The sequence below is a fragment of the Myotis nattereri genome, assembly GCF_964212035.1.
Source record: "Myotis nattereri genome assembly, chromosome: 12".
Taxonomy (NCBI): domain Eukaryota; kingdom Metazoa; phylum Chordata; class Mammalia; order Chiroptera; family Vespertilionidae; genus Myotis; species Myotis nattereri.
This window is the reverse complement of record NC_138087.1, coordinates 58,232,172-58,241,719: the sequence shown is the minus strand read 5'-3', so window position 1 is coordinate 58,241,719 and position 9,548 is coordinate 58,232,172. Positions and strand designations below refer to the sequence as shown.

Below are 9,548 nucleotides of genomic sequence, written 5' to 3'. Positions count from 1 at the left end.
ATACCCCTACATCCCACAGCCACTCTCCTGATACTGCAGGAGCCCTTGTCCTCTTAAATGTCACCACACCTAAGAAACACCCAACCTTCCGAATCAGAATAGGGAGACTAAATTCTTCACTGTTTCCTACTCCTGAATAAAGCTTATTCACGCAAGTTACAGTGGCTGCATCATAGCGCCGGTGGGGTAATTTAATTAGATAACTCATGCCAACTGTTCAGTCCTAGGCCCTGGTGCACAGAGAGATCAGATTTAGCTGTTATCGCTGACGTGCATCATTTACGTACATTCTCTCCCACAATCGCACCTGGGGGTGGGTGTGACATTACGCACTCCACCCCCACCCGACCGAACCCCATCTACGAACCCCATCTACGAAAGCACAGCCTAGGCTCGGAGTCGGGGAGCTCTCCCAAGGTCAGGCGGCCAGCGGAGTGATGCTCGGCCCTCGGCCTCCGCAGGAGGGGCCCCTCCCCTCACACCCCTGGATGGGACACGAGGGTCTGCACGGAAACAAGTATGAAGAGCGAGCGCAGTGCCCAGTATGCAGTGGGGGACCCCGGGATGGTAGGGTCCAGGCACTGGGGGTCACACGGATTCCTCCCAAGAGGCTCCCGGGCCCGCGCTCCAGAGTGCCCGACCCCGGGTGCGCCACGGAACCTCCCAGGTCCGCGCCGCGGGCTTTGTACGCCGCAGGCCGCCCCCGTTCACCGGGTCCCCGCGGCGCGCGCTGGCGGCCTCCCGGCCTGCGGGGCAGGGGTCGCGGCGGCGCGGCCCGGAAGCCCGCCATGCCCGCCCGCGGTCCTCGCACGCCCGGCCCGCGCCCCGCACCCGCGCCCCCGCCCCCCGCGGCCCGGCCGGGGAGCCTCCTACCTGCAGCGGCGGCGCGGCGACCGGGGGAGGGGCCGGCGAGCGCGGGCGGCCTCGGCTCCTCTCGCAGGCTGGGCGCCGGCAGGGCCGCGGGCTCGGAGCGCCGGGCAGACAGCGCGCCCCCGGCCGGCCAGCCCCCGCCGCGCACGCCGCGGCCACAAAGCCCGGGAGCCGCCGCCCCCCGCGGGCCGCCCGCCGCTCCGGGTGCGTCCGCGCCGAGAGGGGCGGGCGCGTGGCCCCGCGCAGTCGCCACCTCCCCGAGCTGCGGCCGCCGGCCTCCCCCGAGGCTCGGGGCGGGGCGCGGGGTGCCCCCACCTCCCCACCCTCCTTCTCCGGGCTGCACCCGGGCTGATTGAGTTCCCTTTCCCACCTTCGCGGGGGAGCGCACAAGGGCCTGAAAACTGTTCCATTTCCATGAACAACAAAAGAACGCATTTGTCACAGGGATTTGGCGACCACGAGCACGAGTTCGCTCAGTCCAAGCCCCTGTCTGAAACAGGCCCCTTTCTTTTGGGACTCCCCGATACTTGGGACGGCCCAGCCTCCCTATGCTGGCTTCATCACGGAGGGTGTGTGTGTGTGTGTGTGTGTGTGTGTGTGTGTTAATTTGCGGATGAATGTGTCTCCCCCTAGACTGTGAGCTCCCTAGGGCAGGGACTCCGAAACCTACGGAAATCTGAATAGGTACGAGCTTTAGTTAATAATGTATCAGTGTTCCTCTTCCCATCCCGGAATCTGGAAGGGAAGGGAAAAGGGGGGGGGGGGGGGGACAGGCTGACTGCAGAATGGACAACAAATTGGATAAAAATAAGAATGATGATGATCGTAATAACAATAAATGAATATTTGTAAAATAATAATGTCAACATTTGGTCATTACTTGTGACAAAGGTTCCATACTAATATGAGGTTAACAATAGAACAAACTGGATGTGGGGGGTCTACGGGAACACTTCTGAAAATGTTCCTTGAAACCCTGCCCCTCGCCCCCCGCCCCCCGCCCCCAACATTCTTGCAGGAGAATACCTAATGCAGAGGAGCACTAAGTCATGTCTGCACCTACCAAGGCAATGGCATCCAGGGTGTCTCTGGGCTTGCCATTCCAGTCCCTTCTACACTCCAGGGCACAGGGACTGACCCATCCGCATTTATGTCAGGGTCAGGTCAGTCCTACCTTCTAGAAGCGTACGCTCTGGAGGGTTAGAACACTCCACCATAATGTAAGATGAGGAAAGGGGCACTCAGCAGGCAAACAGCTAGAGATGGGTCTGTAGAAGGCAGACGATGAAGCCTCATGTTGGTCCCCAGGATTATCACTGGTTCAAAGTAACTAAGTATTGACATACTCAACATATTCAGAATACTTGAGAAAGTGAGGGCCCTCACTCAGAAAGCTCATCATTTTTTAAAATTAAAGAATAAAAACAATAGGTTATGTTGTTAATCAGAAGAAAGCAAGATAAACAAATAATGAATGGAAAAGTAATTATTTTGTTTTGTTTGCTAATTTGTGTTTTTGTGACAAACTATTTTTATTGCAATTTTATTTTCCAAAAAGTTGATTAGTTTCTCAAATCTGTAGCAACCTGGACCATCCTCCTATATAATAAAAGGCTAATATGCAAATCGACCCAACAGTGGAATGACCAGTTGCTATGACATGCACTGATACTCAATCCAGGAGCTGCCCCCTGGTGGTCAGTGTGCTCCCACAGGGGGAGCGCTGTTCAGCCAGAAGCTGGGCTCACTGCTGGCAAGTGCAGCGGCGGTGGCAGGAGCCTCTCCTGCCTCTGCAGCAGCGCTAAGGATGTCGGACTGACGGCTCAGGGGGAGCGGGCCTAAACCATCAGTCGGACATCCTCTGAGGGCTCCCAAACTGCAAGAAGGGCACAGGCCGGGCTGAGGGACCCCCATCCCCTGCAGAGTGCATGAATTTCATGCACTGAGCCTCTAATTTTTACATAAATTCCTCTTTTCTCAATGTCTCTTTTATGAACCCTTCTGCCCCCCCTCGCAGTTCTTTCTCTCCATGCCTAACACCTTCCCCTAACAATTGTTTAATAAATCCTAAATTGTAGAAAGGGTTTCTGCTCCCATTGTTCAGCTTCAAAACCAACTTCCTTTATCTCTGGAATATATAGTCTTTAACTCATTAAAAAGCAGCCAAACTTTCTTCTCCTCCTCCTTCTCCTCCTTTTTCCTATCTTCTTCCTCCTCCCTCTCCTCCTTCGTTTTTAGTTTATTGACTCTTTTATAATTTCCCAGTTCCAAAAAACTTTTCATCCATCCAGGCTTACAAGCAAGGAATCTAGTAGATTCTTGAACATTGTTCCCACTTCTACACAGCCCTATCTGAAATATGAAGTCTTGTCAATTTTATGTCCACAAAATTTCTCAAACTTTTCTTTGTCTTACCATCTACATCCAGCACCATATTCCAAGCTCTTACTTAGATTACTGCTATACCCACCTCTGTTTGATTTTTGCCTCCCTGTCAATTCGCTCTCCCCAGAGTGATTTTCATATATATGTGTATATATATACTAGTATATACATACTAGAGGCCTGGTGCACAGAGGCAGGAGAGGCTCCCACCACCGCCGCTGCACTTGCCAGCATTCAGCCCAGCTTCTGGCTGAACAGCGCTCCCCCTGTGGGAGCACACTGACCACCAGGGGGCAGCTCCTGCATTGAGTGTCAGTGCATGTCACAGCAACCTGTAGTTCCACTGTTGGGTCGATTTGCATATTAGCCTTTTATTATGTAGGAGGATGGTCCAGGTTGCTACAGATTTGAGAAACTAATCAACTTTTCAGAAAATAAAATTGCAATAAAAATAGTTTGTCACAAAAACACATATTAGCAAACAAAACAAAATTCTTACACGTGGTGGGTGGGGAGTCCCTGAGCCCAGCCTACACCCTCTTGCCAGTTTACAGGCCTAAACTGGCAGTCAGACATCCCTCTTGCAATCCGGGATGCTGCATGCACCAGTGACCATAATTTTCATACAGGTGAAAGGCATCTTGCTGTTGTATGTGCAGCTACATTTTTTTGCCCTGATTATAAAAAGTCGTACTTAACATGATCCTTCTGAGGCAGTAGTACCATTTTCCCCATCTTATGAGTGAAAAACTGAAGCAGAGAGAAGTTAAGTAATTGGCTTTGTCACATAGTTATAAGTGTCAGATTCAGGGCTGACCACAAAATGTGCAAGCCAGAGTCCATGCCTGTCATTGCTTCATCATCCTTTTTTTTTCAGTGTTAGAGTAGCCTTGCCAGGTTTTAATTTTTAAATCTAAAAGACTGTCCCCAATATATAGGGTAGGGTCCCTAGGCCTGGCCAGCAATCAGGGCCGATCTGTGGGGGGACTGGCTGGGCAATTGGGGGCCCCCCGAGGGCACCTGCCTTGGCTGGCCTGGTGCTGCCCACACGCTGGCCCCATCACCCGCTGACTGGTCTCCGCAGGTCATTCCACCATTCGGTTGATTTGCATATTAGGGTTTTATATAGATAAAATATATATATATGCATACATATACATACATATATATATATATTTTTAATTGATTTCAGAGAGGAAGGAGAGGGAAAGAGAGAAAGAAACATCAATGATGAGAGAGAATTATTGATTGGCTGCCTCCTGCACACTCCACACTGGGGATCAAGCCTGCAACCTGGGCATGTGCCCTGACCGGAAATCAAACTGTGACCTCCTGGTTCATAGGTCAACACTCAACCACTGAGCCATGTCAGGTGGGCCAGAATGATTTTATTAATATGCATATCTAATCTATCATTGGATGCCTAATATCTATCAATGACTTATCTTTGTTTTAAGGATAAAAATAAAAATCCTTGCAATGTGGCCCTGCCAAAATCTTCCTATCTGTTCTCCCCTTTTGTCTTCCCAGTTGATCTACTGCCCTTTCAGTTCCCACCTCAGGGACTTTGCACATGCTATTCTCTCTGCCTAGTGTTTTCTTTTGCTCACTTATTAAATCTTTTTAAAATTAAAAAATTTCCCCAACTACTATATATTGAGGAATAGTTGACAAATATACTCATGTATATTTAAAATGATGATTTGATATACATAAACATTGTGGAATAATCACTGATATCTAGATAATCAACACATCTTCTTATGTGGTTAACTCTTTGTGTCTGTGTGTGGTGAGAATGCTTAAGATCTACTCTCAGCAACTTTTGATTATACAATACAGTATTATTAACTACTAGAGACCTGGTGCATGAAAATTCATGCATTGGAGGGAGGTCCCTCAGCCTGGCCTGCCCCCTCTCACAGTCAGGGAGCCCTCAGGGGCAGGAAGCAACCCAGTGATCAGGGGAAGGCGATGCCCCATCACACCTCTGCTGCTGCCACTGCCAGCAGCGCAAGCCTCGGCCGGCCCTGGTTACCTGAGCCTCGGGCGGCCCTGGGTGGCTGGGGGGCTGAGAGGACTGGGGGACTCTGGAGGCAGGTGCCCCAGGGGGGCTGAGGAACTGGGCACTGCCATCTTGTGGCTGTGAGCGCCGCCATATTTGAGGGCGTGGCAGTCAATTAGCATATTCCCTTCTTATTGGCTGTGGATGCCGCCATCTTTGAGGGCGGGGCAGTCAGTTAGCATATTCCCTCCTTATTGGCTGTGGGCTCCGCCATCTTTGCAACGGCATGAGGGTCAATTAGCATCTTCCCTCTTTATTAGATAGGATAGTCACCATGCTATGCATTAGATCCTCAGAACTTCTTGTAACTGAGAGTTTGTACCCTTTGACTTATATCTCACATTTCTCTCTCCCCCAAGAGGGCAATGGGGAGATCTGGGCAACCACCATTCTATTGTCCAATCAGCTTTTTTTTAGATTCCACACAATATTTATCTTACTCTGTCTGGCTTGTCTTACTTAGCATAATGCCCTCCAGTTTCATCCATTTGTTGCAAATGAAAGGATTTCCCTCTTTTTATGGCTGGATAATATTTTATTACACACACATATGTCACAATTTCTTTATCCATTCATCCATCAACACACATTTAGGTTGCTTCCATATCTTGGCTAATAATATTGCAATGAACATGGGTATGCACATATCTCTTTGAGGTACTGATGATTTTTTTTTAGTTTTTTGGATATATACCCAGAATTGAGACTGCTGGATGATACAGAAGCTCTATTTCGGCTGCCTGCCCCTCAAGTAAGTACCTGTTACAGCTTCTATCAGGCAGGGTCTCCACCGAGTTTTTTTTTGTTTCCAGATTTAAGTTACTGCCCCCTCCTCCTTCCTCATGCCCTTAGGTGCCATCAGCACCTAATCCCTGCCACTAAAGGATCTCTGTAAACAGATCCTGTGTTAAACAATCCTCAAATTATTCTCTTAAAGTGTGCCATCTGTCTCCCCCAGGGACCCCGATTGAGACATTGCCCCAGGGAATTTTTCCTGTAACTAAAATTTACATCACTGGTGCCAAAACTTTTCCTTATGGCCGATATGAGGGATTTTCTAATTCTTTATATTTATGAAATTGAATGCTATTTGGTTATTGGACAATCATGCTTTTAAGGAATAGAAACAGAAAACAAAGAATATGTTGAATTTTAATCTCAGTTTCATAAAGCAAAACAAATTAAAACAAATGTTTGTGTGTATAAAAAAATTGAACAGATATTGCTCCAACATGGTAATAGTAATTCTTGGAGTACCAAGTATTTTTTTTCTTTATGATTTTCTATGTGTTCCTAGTTTTCTGCAATAATACTACATTGTTATTATAATGAAAAATATACATATATAGTGCTATTTTAAAACACTTTTATTTGATCCAACTAGATGGGTGCTTCCAAGTACAACCAGGAGCTGTGGAGGAAGAAGCAGTGGGATGTCATGTATTTCTTTCTCAGGGTGTGCTGCTGGCAGTATCGCCAGCTCTCTGGGCTCCATAGGGGTACCCCTCACTGCCCCCTACCTCACCTGACCCGATAAAACGCACAGATTGGGATACAAGGCCAAGTCAAATTTACGTGTGTATATAGGATTCGAGTGCTCCGTGGTGGCTGCAAATGCTCAGTTCCTAAGGGTGTGACCTCAGGCAAACCTGCCCATCATGGTATTTACCAGCTAAAGTTTGCTCAAAGCCTTCAGTCTGCTGCCAAGGAGTGCGGTGGACGCCACTGTGGGGCTCTGAGAGTCCTGGATTCTTGCTGGGTTGGTGAAGATTCCACAAATTCTTTGCGGTTATCCTCGCTGATCCACTCTGCAAGGCTATCAGAAGGAATCCTGACACCCAATGGATTACCAACCCAGTCCACAGCACAAGGAGATGCGAGGGCTGACATCCGCAGGCCCCAAGAGCTGTGGCCTTGGAAAGGACCCATGAGTTTGCTGTCCAGCTCTACCGTTACCGCTAATATAAGTAATGTTTGTAAAATTTTTACCTAATAAACAACTTAGGGCACTCATGTCTGCTTAAAAGTGTCTTTAATTTGTTAAACTAGTTATCTGAAGATTGTTCACGAATCCATTGTCAAATTATGAAAGTTAAAGTGCAATAATGTTTGAAGACTATAAAGGATGGTGTATCTCGTTTCTCATAAGATAAACGCATTTGTCTTTGCTTTATCTTATTAGGGAGTTTCTAAGTCAGTGTTTAAAATGCTGTTTGGTATAAAATAAATTCTGTGAAAGATGAAAAGAAAAAAAAGAACTAAAATAAAAACAACCTAACCATCCAGCTCCTCCTTGACCCTTAACCCCAAATTCTCAGTCTTTGCCTTTAAAATTCCTTGAATAGTGCTAACGGGTTTGGCTCAGTCGGCCTGTGGACTGAAGGGTCCTGGGTTCCATTCCAGTCAAGGGCACATGCCCAGGTTGTGGGCTCCATCCCCAGTAGGGGGCATGCAGGAGGCAGCCAATCAATGATTCGCTCTCATCACTGATGTTTCTCTCTCTCCCTCTCCCTCTCCCTTCCTCTCTGAAATCAATAAAAGTATATTAAAAATCCTTGAATAAAAACCAATGGGAAGTTCAGATTTTGAGCGTTAGCTCTCTTGTTCTCCCGGCTTGGCGCCCTGCCAATAAAGTGTCTTAATTTCTCCACTGCAAAACGCAGCGTTCAGTGATCGGCTCTGCTGTGTGCTGAGGGAGTGGGAGGACCCTCTTTGCTCAGATAACACTGTTATTTAACATACAAGAAAACCTCTGAAATGAAATCGTCCCGAGAGAGGTTAAGGGATTTCCCTGATGCCATGTGCAGCTCATTAGTGCTCTCAGCTCACCTTTTCTCTCTAAAGACTTCCTCCAAGGTACCCTCCCTTTGCTCTGGAGAGATTCCTCTTTTACGTATTTGTCACCACCTACAGGGAATCTTATTAGTTCATCCTATTACAGGCTTCTTCTTTCTTTTTTAAAAAAATATACCTTATTGATTTTTTACAGAGAGGAAGGGAGAGGGATAGAGTTAGAAACATTTATGAGAGAGAAACATCCATCACCTGCCTCCTGCACACCCCCTACTGGGGATGTGCCCGCAACTAAGGTACATGCCCTTGACCAGGATCAAATCGGAGACCTTTCAGTCTGCAGGCTGACGCTCTATCCACTGAGCCAACCCGGTTAGGGCGACAGGCTTTTTCTTTACGTTGTTAAGTCTACTTCTATCTCTTTTTAAAATAAAATTTATTTTTATTGTTGAAAGTATTACAGATGTCCTGCTTTTCCCCCACTGGCCCCTTTTAACCTGGCCCTTGCCCCAGGCCTTCACCACACTACTGTCGTTGTCCCTGGGCTATCCTTCTATCTTTATCATAGTATATCCCGTAGGATTTTTTCCTTTCTCTCCTTATCTCAGTTCTACTTTTTTAAAAAATCCAAACTCTCTGATGATTTTTCATCAAGGTTTTCTCACATTGAGAGTCTGATTCAGTCATCAGTGATGTGCCTTTCCTCATCAGGTTGTCTTGTGTGCCATCCAAAATATAGTGACATAGCACTTCTTTAGAAAGCATCCCTCTATTATAGTTTCTGGGATTTTCCATCAAGCCCCTGACACCCATTCTCAAGTTCTGATGCACATGTAAGGTCAGTTGTAAGAGGTGTGCGCATTAAAAATGTAAAAAATAGCATGCTTAAAATTGATGAAATATGTGTTATGCAGCAAGATCTCTTCCATTCATTAAAAAAATAAACATTTTTTGTGCCAAGCACTATAGATTGGCTCCCAGAGTTATTCCCAATCCTTTCTTCTTTTTAACTTCTAACAGCTTTATTGAGATACAATTTACAGACCATGCAATCCATCCATTGTAAGTATCCAGTCTGTTGAATTTTAGTAACTTTATACTGCTGTCCAACTGTCACCACAATCCAGCTTAAAAAATGCTTTCCATGCCCTGTGGGGGCTCAAGGGAAGGGCCAGGAAGTGGGTAGGGTCTGGTTGGGACGGCAGAGTGGTTTTGGGCTTGCGGAATGGTGGGGACCAGTTTCTGTGTTGAAGGAATGGCATAAAGCACCAGTTCCAAATATTTCCTTTCACTTCGTCATACCAGAGTATAATTAGTATCTACAATATGCAGGCTCTCATCAGGCAAGAGAGTTGCATTCCTTGGGTCTCCCATCTATAGGTGTAGAAGGAACAAACGTTGCAATGTGCTTCTATGAGGACAAAAACAGCAAGTA

General features: G+C 47.0%; 1 pseudogene across 1 annotated transcript; it reads left to right on the top strand.

The window, feature by feature from the left end:
* The first annotated feature begins 6,704 nt into the window (after positions 1 to 6,704).
* Positions 6,705 to 7,251, top strand: LOC308527733 (large ribosomal subunit protein eL15-like; annotated as a pseudogene). The gene has a single exon. The product of its transcript is annotated as a large ribosomal subunit protein eL15-like (transcript).
* Positions 7,252 to 9,548: the final 2,297 nt, after the last annotated feature.